At 37.0% G+C, this 12,899-nt stretch overlaps 1 long non-coding RNA gene across 1 annotated transcript in view; it reads right to left on the bottom strand.

Moving 5' to 3' along the window:
* Positions 1–388: 388 nt before the first annotated feature.
* Positions 389–12,899, bottom strand: part of LOC138825144 (uncharacterized) — a 44,775-nt gene continuing 32,264 nt past the window's right edge. The window contains exon 3 of the long non-coding RNA XR_011371354.1: positions 389–584. This is a non-coding gene — a long non-coding RNA (uncharacterized lncRNA). The remainder of the gene's footprint in view (positions 585–12,899) is intronic.

The raw sequence follows: 12,899 nt of genomic DNA, 5'->3' as shown, positions 1-12,899 counted from the left end.
ATATAAGTGATTTGATATTAAAGTGTAGGGTAAGTTTGAAAGTATAATCGCAGTAGTCAGAAATTTTGCTAAGTAATTTTGTTTCACATTAACAACACATCTTGACCAGAATTAAAGACTTACTTTTGCTGTCTGTCTAGTTGTATGTCATTTGGTAAAATAAACTTCATGTTGTCCATGTGGCATAAAGAACTTTGAATGGTCTGATGTGCTGGTTCACATCTATAATCATGGTTAGCAATCAGAAATAAATAGATCACAATTTGAACATAGCCTAACCAAAAATTTAAGAAGTCCCAATCTCAATAAACTAGTGAGTCATGTTGAATCATGCTGCCATTAATCTCAGCACCACAAGAAGCTAAGTCTCTGCCTTGTAACTGTTTCACTTGAGTAACTGGGACTCTTGGAGGCAGTCACCTCTACGGATGCAGAATCTGGGCTGAGATTTAGCAAGAGGAGGGAGGAGTCTGCCCCACCTTCCCAGGGTGAACCTCACAGAATGAAGTGAGCATGCTTGCTTTCCTCCTCCAAACGGCTTGAGAAGCCATGCTGCTGAGTGTTCATTATTTGATCCCAGTGACCTGTGGTAGAAGTAGAAGGAAACATTAAATAAATTTCACATATGCCAATTGAGCTGCTCTCCCAGCCTGTGAGTTCAACTCAGCAAGTGTTCATTATTTGAGAGTTGAGAAAGTTGAGGTAGGGGAGAGAGGGAGGGTGAGTGAAAGAGAGGAGAGATAGAGAGAGAAAGACCTGGGCGCTGGTGGATCACACCTGTAATCCTAGCTAATCAGTACGCTGAGATCTGAAGATTGCAGTCCAAAGCCAGCCTGGGCAGGAAAGTCCGTGAAATCCTTATCTCCAATAAACCACTCAAAAACCAGAAGTGGCACTGTGGCTCAAGCGGTAGAGTGCTCGACTTGAGCTCAAGAGCTGAGGGACATTGCCCAAGCCCAGAGTTCAAACCCTATGACCAACCAATAAAACAAAAAAGAGAGAGGGGAGGGAGAAAAGAAAGGAAGGAAGGAAGGAAGGAAGGAAGGAAGGAAGGAAGGAAGGAAGGAAGGAAGGAAGGAAGGAAGGAAGGAAGGAAGAAAGAAAGAAAGAAAGAGAAAGAAAGAAAGAAAGAAAGAAAGAAAGAAAGAAAGAAAGAAAGAAAGAAAGAAAGAAAGAAAGAAAGAAAGAAAGAAAGAAAGAAAGAAAGAACATGACTGAGAATGAATTGTTTGGAGTCAGGAGTCATATGTCAGAAGTACTACCTGTATTTGTTGTTAGGTTAGGTCTGCCCCAGGTCATGCAGACCCTATGCAGCCAATTCTTGGCTAAGTTTCAACCCTTTATGTGTTGCCTAGTATCTGGCACACCTGGAGGCAGCCACCTCCCCATCCTGTTAAGTCACAACCTGGTCAGCCTCTGGTCCCACTTTCCATCTGACCAGATGTGAGTCCCAGAACTTGAAGTCACATCCAGATACAGTGTGGCCAGAGTTTCCCCCAAACAACCACACCTCATCTGGTCCTTCACATAGATTCATCCTTGCCAGAGGTTGGATCGCCCCATTTTTTTTACATGCATTTCTACCATGTATGGCATGGGCAGCAGTTCAGTAAATAAACTTCTTTACCTGACTGAAAACCCTGTGGTGTTCTCTTCATTGGCTACCTAATGAAACTCACCAAATTAATATACTTTACACTTCAGAGTTTCTAGTTATGAATCCATGGATATTTTTGTGACACATATGAGATCAGTATCTACAAAACATATTTACTAACATCATTTAACAGTATAATTGTGCCTAGAATCTTTAATAGCAGCTTAATTAACAATAATGTCTATTTTGTTTGCTTTGCTTTGCTTTGTTTTTGCTTAAAGTAATAGAAGACTTGGTGAGACAATCTCTGTGAAGACTCAGGGTCTGTGTTGGACTGGCAGAATGATGCTGGCTCCGGCCTCAGGATTATCTGAGGACTGTGTTTGTGTATGTGGAAAGCTCTTGGCATACCAGCCTAGAGAGGGAACATGTTCTCTCTCCCTATCTCAAAGCTATCATGTCTCAAAGCTGAGGAAGTAGCTCTTCTGCTTACTTACGCATAGACGAACAGCTAGTCAAGCATTTTCCAGAGTACAGGGAAATGGTTTGAGCTTGCTCTAAAATAGTTTAGATAAAAATATACAAAGATTTATCTCATAGTTTAAGCAAAATTGTATCTGTTGAAATTCTTTGTGTGAATGTCTGCTGAATAAATATTGGCAAATATAATACTTGCTTGTCTTTAAATACCCACTAACAATAAAGCACAGCATGCAGTGGCAATTGCTGTTTGCACTCTGCAACTCCTGTGTCCTGGTGATTTTGCGACCCTTACCCAGGGACCCCAATGCCTGAGACGTTGACAACTGGCACACAAACAGGGACCCTGCAGTGTTGAATACAGGAAGGGATATTCAGGTAAGTACTTTTAATTACAGGGTGATGGAACAAGTTAAGTCTACTCCGTACTTACATATGCTAAAATATTTACTTGCTGCTTGTGGTGTAACTATTTCTTCTTTTGACATAGAAATGTGTATTAATGTATTTAGGGAATGGAATCATTGGTTCCCCGTTGATGGGGTATTAGATGTTGATAATTGGAATTGAGTAAAGTATTGTAGAAAGAGATGTTCGAGAAGGGGAAAGGATTCCTGTTAGATTTTGGTCCATTTAGGCTACTTTACATACCCTTTTTAAAGCTTTAAATGAGAAAAGATTAATAGCGGACTTAAAGAAAGAGGCAGTGCCTTCTATTGTAGGTTTACTATTGGACTCGGAGGTTAAGGATGCATCACAATTAGGAGAAAAAACAAGAGGTAAAGAAAGCTGAAAATGAACAAACTGAAAGCGTAAATAGAATGTCTGAGCAAATGGAATTGATTTTATCAAGATTACTACATATGGAGTTAGAAATTAGCAGAGTGAAAGGATAATCTGAGAAGGTGAAAGTAAAACAGCCTTCCTCTCCTCAGCTTGCGGAAGCAATTTTTACCGCATCAGTCCTTCACAAAACAGAAGGCTCAGTGAGTTTGATGAAGAAATGCCTATTTTTTCTTATCCTGTAATTTGACTACCTCCTATGAATGGTATAGCTCAACCAACCAGATATGAGGGTGTTGCTGTCGATGATATTGGTAAACTTAACAATCAGTGACTTATGGTCCTCAGTCTCATTAGGTTAAGGAATTACTTAATGGGCTTGCCCGATAATTTTGATCCCGAGGATTGGAAGATGCTTTGTAGAGCCTTGCTTAAGGAACCAGAATACCTACAATGGCAAATGTAGTTTACTGACTTATATACAGAAAGGACTAGACAAAATGCACAGAGCAATAATCCACGCCTGCAGATCATAACCTGTCCTATGTTGAGTGGAACAGAACCATATGCAGATGCTCATATGCAAGTGAACTCTCCTGAAGAGTTCCATGAGCAGTTATGAGACATAGGTATTGAGGCATGGGAGGATTCGGCTGGTAGGAGAGCATTATGGCTCCTGGACAAAAGTAATTCAAAAACCTTATAAACACTATGTTGAATTTTTATCATGATTGACACTGACCTTGGAACATACTGTTGTGGGAGAGGCTGCACTGCAACAACTACTAGGCATGTTGGCTTATGAGAATGCTAATGAGGACTGTCAACGAGTCCTATTGCCTATTAAAGAATCTGGGGATGTAAATACATATTTAAGGGCGTGTAAAGACATTACATCCAAATCCCGGCGTTTGCAGTTGTTTGCTGAAAGTATGCCCACTGCCTGGAATGCTTTACAAACCATCTAATCTAAAATGTTTTGGATGTGGTCAAATGGGACATATAAAGAAGAACTGTAAAAAGGCTACTGATGTTAACAAGAGAGGACCAGGAATTTGCCCTAAATATAAAAAGGAAAGCACTGGGCAAGAGTGTATAGATAAAAAATAGACAATAAAGAATTCCTATAAAGATGCTTACCCTATGCAGGGAAACTCTCCATCTGGCCAGCCCTGGGACCCAGGATTAATAACTGAGGGTAGCCAACCATTTTTCTTCCTCGTCCCTGCCACAGCCCACAGCACCGCAATGGACATGCCAATTCATTCATCTACTGAGAGGCATATTGGTTTAAAACATGCTTGCATGTAAGTATCAATTATGGTCATTCAAAAATGACAGATGTCACCTCCCCAGACATACTAAAATCATGATTTCTAAGTAGGATAGGATTTTATGGTGGTACAAGTGTTGAGATATATGGATGAGTCTAATGTGTATCTTTCACTGAATTAGGCAGGAAGATATCCAATATCATATGGGATAAAAAAAATGGTAGTAAGAAGATATACCCTTGAGAAAGATATAGGAGGCTGACAGAAGTATGGATAATTTTGAAGGATTTAGAAATGCAAGCTCAAGTATGTCTCTTTAAGTGGAAGGGCAAAAGAAGGGGAAGAGAAGAAAATAACTGAAAGCAGATCATTGTCCCAACGTAGAGTATAAAAAAAACATAACCTATAACTTCCAAGTTAAAGAGAGACCAATATAATTCATCCCACTTAATTCAGATACATGCAAAATATTTACTTTGCTTTTTCCCACTTTAATGCTCCAAAATAATTGAAAACTTATATGAAACGTTATGTGATTGTCGTTACTTCAACCTGAACACTAATTGTGATGAGCCCTCTTTTTCTCAGTATGCTCTTGGAAAATACTCCCTAAATTGATGATGTTGTGACTGATTAGAGAGTCAGTGTAACAGGTTTCTATCGTATGATAATCCCAGAATAGTTTAATGCAGTTTTTTCTCAAGGTATACAAGTATATAGTCTGATGCTGTACTTTGAACACATCCTCACACCTGAGCACATTATTTGAAATTGTACATCAGCATTTCCTTGGCACATTCTATTTTGTGCCTTTGTTTATTTGCATGTTCCTTTTGATTGCTCTATTTCCATTTCATCTGTACAAACTGCTAAGAACATTGTTCAGCTACCACTTCTTGTTTCCAAACACCCAGTCTATTTATGAAGGTACTTTGTCCATGTTAACCAATAGGGTAGTACTCACTCTCTGCGGATAAAAGTTCCACAGTGTAACTCTATGCCAACATTATAAGATGTAGAATTTAAGGCGTTTTGAGACAAACAGTGATATTTGAATTGAAAGGCTTCTTAGAGACATTTTCTTGGAGCTCATTAGTTCTTCTAAGATCAGAATAAAAGCATTTGTTCCAAACATTTAAAATAAAAAGGATCTGTTGAATTAATGGATCTAGAATTTTATGGCTTCACATTCATATGTCAAAATTTCATCAATATGAATTACATCTCTAGCAGTTCACCAAACACTGTTCTTATTGAACTTGTCTATGTCCTTTTAGTTTTCAAATCCAAATAGCATATTTCCTTCAATGTCTCTGTAACAGTTTTGACCTTTTCTTCCTGCAAATTCTTTCTTTTCTTTTCTTCTGTAAATCTGTTTCGATTACTTTTTTGTTTCCTTATCTCTTTCTTCCAATCTTGTCCACACTGGTGCTCACATTGCTACACTTATGTCATAACTTTTCTTTTCTTCTTCTCTTTAATAATGCCCCCAATTTTATCATTCTTTTTCATATTCATGGTCATGGTTATTTTGATGATATCTAAACAGATCAATCTTTGCATCTGTTTAATATAAATGTTAGTGAAAGACCCTAGTCTCCTAGGATACTTTCATCAATGGGAGGGCGCCCCAGAAAACTCAGACTCCAGGCCGGGAGATGCAATAAGCAAGAGGAGTTTATTCGACGTTTGCGCAAACGGACTCTCTGTCCCGAGCAGACAGGGAGCGCCGAGCAGCGGTTACAAGCCCTTTTTAAAAGGCAAAAACCACAAGATTAATGCATAACACAAAGCATCCCATAATTGGTACATTTAAAGGTCACCATATACACCAACAATCACTTTGCCATGCGGGAAATTTTGTAACACTCTTTGTAAAATGACTGGCCCATGGTTGGTTTAAGGGGGGGGTTACATGGTTACAGGCCTATGATTGGTTGACCTTTGGCTTAGCTTGTGGTCTTGCCAGGTGGTCATTATCTCAAGGTCCTGTCTGGGGAATTTCTAAATGGGAACTGAGGAACACGTACTGTCTGTTCTTTATCTACTACCACTGACCTTGTCCTGGGGCTGGCATCTGGTCCCTGAAACTTCTTCATTCATTTCTGGGAAGGGAAGGGTCAATGCTAGCGTAAGCAAGTTTACAGAAGCAGAATCAGCAGTTAGCAAGTTAGTAATAGTAGTGGTCAATTTTTTTAATCTTTCAGTTAGAACTATCAGAGAATTTTTTCCCCTAAATTGATCATTTTCACCTGTAATCCTTATCACCAAGAACATGACTAACACATTTGCCTGGCCATAGATGTAGAACCCTTTAGATTTCTTGTTACCCTTCTTCTCCCACCCATTATATAAGATGAACGATCAAGGTTTTCTCAGTTTCTGTTACTAATTTGATTTATTTTTTTGTTTTTGTTTTTGTTGGTCATGGGGCTGGAACTCTGGGCCTGTGTGCTGTCCCTGTGCTCTTCAGCTCAAGGCAAGCACTCTACCTCTTGAGCTACAGCACCACTTTCGGGTTTTCTAATGGTTTTCTTTTTACTTTCCTAGCGAGTCCATTAAACTTCCCTCTTGAATTTGGTTGTCATGAATACCCAACTTCTATGTTAATGAGGACAAACTCTAATGTAAAACTTTGTCTCCAAAAACCAGTCCAAGAAGCTGTGATCACAAATATTTGACTATACTTTTTTTCTTTTTTTTAACCTTGAAAATCTTTTTGTGTCTCAATTGCCAACAAAAATAAGTATTCCACCACTTTTGGGTTCAATCGTTTCTAACCTCAAAGATATATTTTGGGAACAAGATGCTTAGAGGAAATCAAAGTATACTCCACTTGTTATCTTTTCTCTTAAGTCTCTCCTTAGATATAATATCAGGAAAAGTGAAGTTATTCTTTGCAAAATTATTTCAATTGATTATTTTTCTCTTGGTCTTGCATTTGTTCAACAAGATGTATCGAGGAGAATAGAGTTAAATCATCCATACCTTGGATGACAGTGTCTGTTACAAAGGACAATGCTTCTATGTCCTACTTCTATGTCCTCCTCTTAGCTCTTTCCTGATTTCCAATGAATCACAGCTTCTTGGCTTCATGTTTAGTGAATCTGAAGGACTATACGGCCTCCCCCATTGCTCCATCTTCATTGTTTCTCATTTAAAATTCTTTTAAGTTGCCTCATTCGGATGTGTAATTTATTTTCATGTCTTCATTCAATCTGTTCTTCATCGTAGTGAGGCAAATAGGCTCTGTAAAATCACTTTAGGGAACTAAAATATTAAGAGAATCTATATCAAAAAGTTTTGGCCTCTCTCCACTGTTGAAGCCAATATGCTTAGCTCGGGTTCTAAAAAGAGTTTTCTTACATTTTTCATTTCCTCAATTCTTTTCTGATCCCAAAATTTTTTGGCTTATGTAATAAGAGAAGTGTTCACTATCTCATCTTAATAAGGATATTATTTTTTGTGAGCAACATAGAAATGTGAAATCATTGGTTTGAATTATCCTATCAGATTTTTTTTTCTGTGTTTCAGTGCTTCATGTGCAAAGACATTGTGGAAAGAATTACAAACAGAAAAATGTAAACCCAATACATTCTTTCATTGTTCAGGACACTTTCTCTCTAAATATTTTGACTCAAACTATATTTTTCAGAGAATTACAGTTTGGTAAAGGTCAATTCACAAATTTTGATGTCTTTTTTTTTTAAGAACTTTGGATTTAAATTCCACTACAACCTTGTTTCACAAACTGAAAATATATTTCCTGGGTAAGGACATTTTCAAGGGAACCTACAGGATTTCCAGCAAGTTTTCTGAGGTTTATTGGTTTGTTTGTTTGTTTAATGAGCCAACTTCACCCACATTGATCTCTCTCCACTAAGTCTCCATGGATTTCTTTGCATGAAAGCCTCTTTTCCCAGGCAATTTTAAATTTTCTTAATAGGCTAAGTTGTTAAAAATCCTGAAGAATTAAAATTTACCTGTCATAATTGTAAAACTCTTTTGAAATTCCTTTATCAGAATCGTGAATTCACCAATCTTAATTCCACCTTTACCATCAGAAACAGTTAATGTTGTTTTCATGATATAGTGTCCATGCAACGATTCTTTTCCAGTGGCTTTGTTATGCATATATATTACAATATAAGCTGAAGCAGAGCAAAATGAACTCCAAGATATGAAAACAGAGGCTTTTTTTTCTTTTTGCGGTTGCTGTTTTTAAGGTAGTATATGATTTCTATTTTGTTTTGGGTTTTCTCCCTATGGTTTATCCCCCTGATTTTGGTACCCTGTATTTTGTGTATACATTTACCTTAATTAGGGAATGAAAGAGGAAAAACAAAATGGTGAGAAAAAAGACAAAGGGCAAACCAATGGAATAGCAATGCTCACAAGACAATATATGGGAAATGTATATATCAACTTGTGAGAAGTATTGAGGAGAAGGAAAACTGTGAGAAAAATGAGGGAGGAGGTAACAAGTATGAAAAGTTATGTATTAAGTACTTTTCAATTACTGATGGGATCATTGCAAGATATTGTTAAAGCAAGCATAGATGCCTCACCAGCAGTCACTCAAGGAATGGCATATGCTGCAGCAATGAAAGGAGAATCATTCAGTGCTTATGAACAAAAATTACATAAGACACGACCTCAGGCTAGAAATGGGGTCTGTTTCTCATGTGGCCAGTCAGAACACATGAGTAAAGATTTTCAACAAAAGCAAAATAAACCTAGTAAAAATAAAAAGGGTAAAGCGCCTGGACTTTGTCCACGATGGAAGAAAGGCAATCATTGGAAAAATGAGTGTAGATCAAAATATTATAAGGATAGAATTCTCCTAACAGCAGAAGAAAAGGAGACAAAAAACAAGAAGAGGGGTGCTCCCTCCGCCCCTTAAACGAAAGAGGGGAAACACATACTGTTACACAAAAATCCCCTACGGGATCAGTTCCATTAAATCCCCTTGTCTCCTCCATTTACACTATGGGATTTACCAAGAGCTACTCCAGGAAGTGCAGGGTTTGATCTGGCAGAAAAAAGAGATTACATCATCTCTATCATGCATGCTGTTCAGCTAATAGAAACTCAAGTTTATGGTTCTGTAATTGAAGCAACTGTGGGCTTGATAATTGCTAGAAGCTCAAATTATAACAAAACTTTGAGGTATTACTCAGAGTAGTTGATGCAGATTACCAAGGGAAAATTAACGTAACGGTAAGGTCTTTAAAAATATGCAAATACCTATGGATCAAAGATTAGCTCAAATCTTAATTTTAAATTATGTCCATCTTCCAAATCAAATCCTAAAAGAAGATCGAGGTACAGGAGGTTTCAGTTCCACACAAACTGTGGCCTGGGTACAATCTATTTCTAAGGATTGACCCATGAAAACTATAAAAGTGGATAGAAAGCCTATTAAAGATCTCTTGGACACAGGGGTAGACCCAACATGTATTTCAGGAAAAGACTGGCCCTCATCCTGGCCAATTATGAAGACAGAATCTACATTAATGGGATTGGGTATGGCTAACAATGTTGCTCAAGTTCAAAAATTTTAAAGTGGGAGTGTGAAAATAGATTTGGAAACTTTCAACCTTATATTATATCTTCTTTGCCCTTACATTATGGGGCAGAGACATTTTGCAAAACATTGAACTAAAATTCGTTACTGCAGATTCCTTTACTGTACAAAATTTTTCATAGGGGCCGCTGATGAGAAGTTTGCTGATGCAATATCATGGAAAAATGAACAGCCTGTGTGGGTTGATCAGTGGTCCCTAACTCAAGAGAAGATACAGGCTGTAGGATAATTGGTAAATGAGCAAATACAGAAAGGATATTTAGAGGAATCCAATAGCCCTTGGAATACTCCAATTTTTGTAATTAAAAAGAAACCTGGGTAATGGAGGTTGTACAAGACCTCAGAGCCATTAATAACACCATGTATGACATGGGGGTTCTTCAGCCAAGACTTCCATTTCCTGTGGCTGTTCCTAAAGAACATTATATAATAATCATTTATTGTCAGGATTTTTTAAACAATAAAATTGGATCCTAATGATTTTCAAAGATTTGCATTTCATGTGCCCTCATGTAATTTGAAAAGGCCCTGGCAGAGATATCAGTGGAAGGTCTTGCCACAAGGCATGAAAAATTCTCCTACATTGTGTCAAAAATTTGTGGATAAAGCTTTACAAAAAACTAGGGAAGAGTTTTCTAATGCTTATATTATTCATTATATGGACGATATTTTAATAGCTGCTGAAAGTAAACATTTAACAGAACAAATTTTAACAATTAACCATTGAGCAATTAACCAACTTTGGTTTGCTTATTTTCCAGATAAAATTCAACATAATAAACCTTTAAACTATTTAGGAAAAATAATACATCATGTCACAAAAATGAGTATTAGGCTAGATAAATTAAAAACATTAAATTATTTTCAAAAATTACTAGGAAACATAAATTGGCTTAGACCCTACTTGAAAATTACCACAGGAGAATTACACCCATTGTTTGAAGCCTTAAAAGGGGATTCTAATCCTAAATCTAAGAGACAATTCACTCCAATAATGTTAGAAAAAATTCATTGGTGGAAGAAAAGTTACAAGCAAAAGTGGTCCAATTGGACTATAATAAAGACTGGGATATTATAATATTAAAGACATCTTATACAAGATGTTTATGGCAAGATGGAGTCCTGGAATGGCTTCACTTGCCTCACAGTCAGACAAGAATGATAGCTTCTTATGTATATTTGTGCAGCCAACTCATTGGCAAGGCAATGAGTAGGTCCTGAGAGTTACTTGAGAAAGAAATGTATAATATATTTATAACTTATAATAAAAAACAATTAAAATATTATTACAGAATGATGAGAATTGGAAATTAGCATTATTAAATTATACAGGACAAATAAAATTTCATGTTCCTCAACATCCTTCATTAAAATTTGTGGAAGAGGTAAAAACCATTTTTCCATTAGTGGTAACAACACTTTTCGAAGGAGCTCTAACAGTTTTTACTGATAGGTTCTCAAATGGAACTTCAGTGGTATACATTCCAGACCATTCCCTATTATTAAAAGGGATCTGACATTTCAGAGCAACAGGAAGAAATTATTGCTGTAATTTTAGCTTTAACCATATTTCGCCAGCAGCATAACATTTACACAGACTCTAAGCATATGGTTAACTTATTTCCTGCCATAGAGACAGCTCTTTTATCAGGACAATTAAAAATTATAGACTTGTTACAACAGTTACAAAAATTAATTCAACTTAGAAAAGAAAAATTATTTATTGAACACATAAGAGACATACAAATTTACCAGGTCCTCTTTCATTTGGAAATATGATGGCTGACTTATTAACTAGAGAAACCATCATGCTTTATTTGTAATTAATCACCTTAATACTAATCAATAAAATCTTACACTTATGCAAAAACATTGGAGCGAAATTGGATTTAAAGTTCAGCCAAAAGTTAAAAGGAAAGATTTGCTCAGAGGCACCTGGAAAGGGCCTGATGTATTAATCACCTCGGGAAGAGGGTATACATGTGTGTTTCCACAGGAGCCGCGTCACCCATCTGGAATTGCAACCGACTTGTGTCCCCTACAAAAATAAGAGAAACCCAGGGATAAAAAACAAAACAGAAGATGCAAATGAAGAAAGCGATGCCAAAGCTCAAAAGTCTTCCCCTTTCTCCTCAACAGGCGAAGACAACAAAAGAAGCCCAACCACCCACCTGGGAATAAATTAAGAAACTCATCCATTCTGCGGAGGAGATTGTTGTTTCTACAGGAAAGACTATCACTGTTGAAAATAGGTTTCTTGCTATGCTTGCCATTATTGCTGTGCAGGCAGTGTCTGTTTCAGGAGAACAATACTGGACATATGTTCCTAATCCTCCTCTTCTACATCCTATGGGATGGGGTGGGGGGATGAGGATATAATACAAGTAATGACAAATAATAGTGACCTGCTAGGGGGTTTGGAGGACTATTCTAATTCTCATATGACTTCTCAAACAATTAATTATGAAGGAATGACAGATACCACTCCAATTTGCATAACGCTATCAGGAGAAAATCTCCACGGGTGTTGGCCTATAAACTATAGAACTTTTTTGACTGATACCCTTGATCAATCCAATGATAAAAAGTTCTAAAAAAGATTGATGTGGTAAATTGGCATGATGACATTAGGCTTTCATACTTATAACGAATCCTTTTTCATTCCCAAGAGGAATATACATTTAGGTAACTGCCTACAAAATATCATGACAAAGATCAGTTTGGGGATGTATTAATTACCTCTCTGAAATGGTGAGAATGTGGATTTCTAAAGGCCTCTTTTAACAAGCCTTTGGGGCACCAGATAGTATTTTTTATTTTTCCATTGCTAACCCCGATTATGATTATGCCGCCTACTTAAAACATAATTCAGGAAAGTTTAATGGCTATGCTCCTGATAGGCACGGGGAACCCCTGAAAAGATGGCTCACTCCAGCGTGGGTGGCTTCCGTTTTGGTGAGTCACTCTCTCTTTCACAATTAAATGGGCATTCATCTGTATTTGTTTAGAATTTTTGCAACAACAAACATGATTTTACTGAAAAAGCCCAAAGAACTAAGAGTACTGCAATTGGGGTAAGAGCATGTGTAGATTATCCTATGGGAATTTTATCTAGAAAACTAGATAATTTAATCATTATTAATCAAGGAAAATCTTATTATATTAGCTGTAAGGATTA

This window comes from Dipodomys merriami, unplaced genomic scaffold, assembly GCF_024711535.1.
Source record: "Dipodomys merriami isolate MVZ:Mamm:240054 unplaced genomic scaffold, mDipMer1.0.p SCAF_135, whole genome shotgun sequence".
NCBI classification, from domain to species: Eukaryota; Metazoa; Chordata; class Mammalia; order Rodentia; family Heteromyidae; genus Dipodomys; species Dipodomys merriami.
Note: the sequence above shows the minus strand (reverse complement) of the source record. Positions and strands in the feature narration are given on the sequence as shown.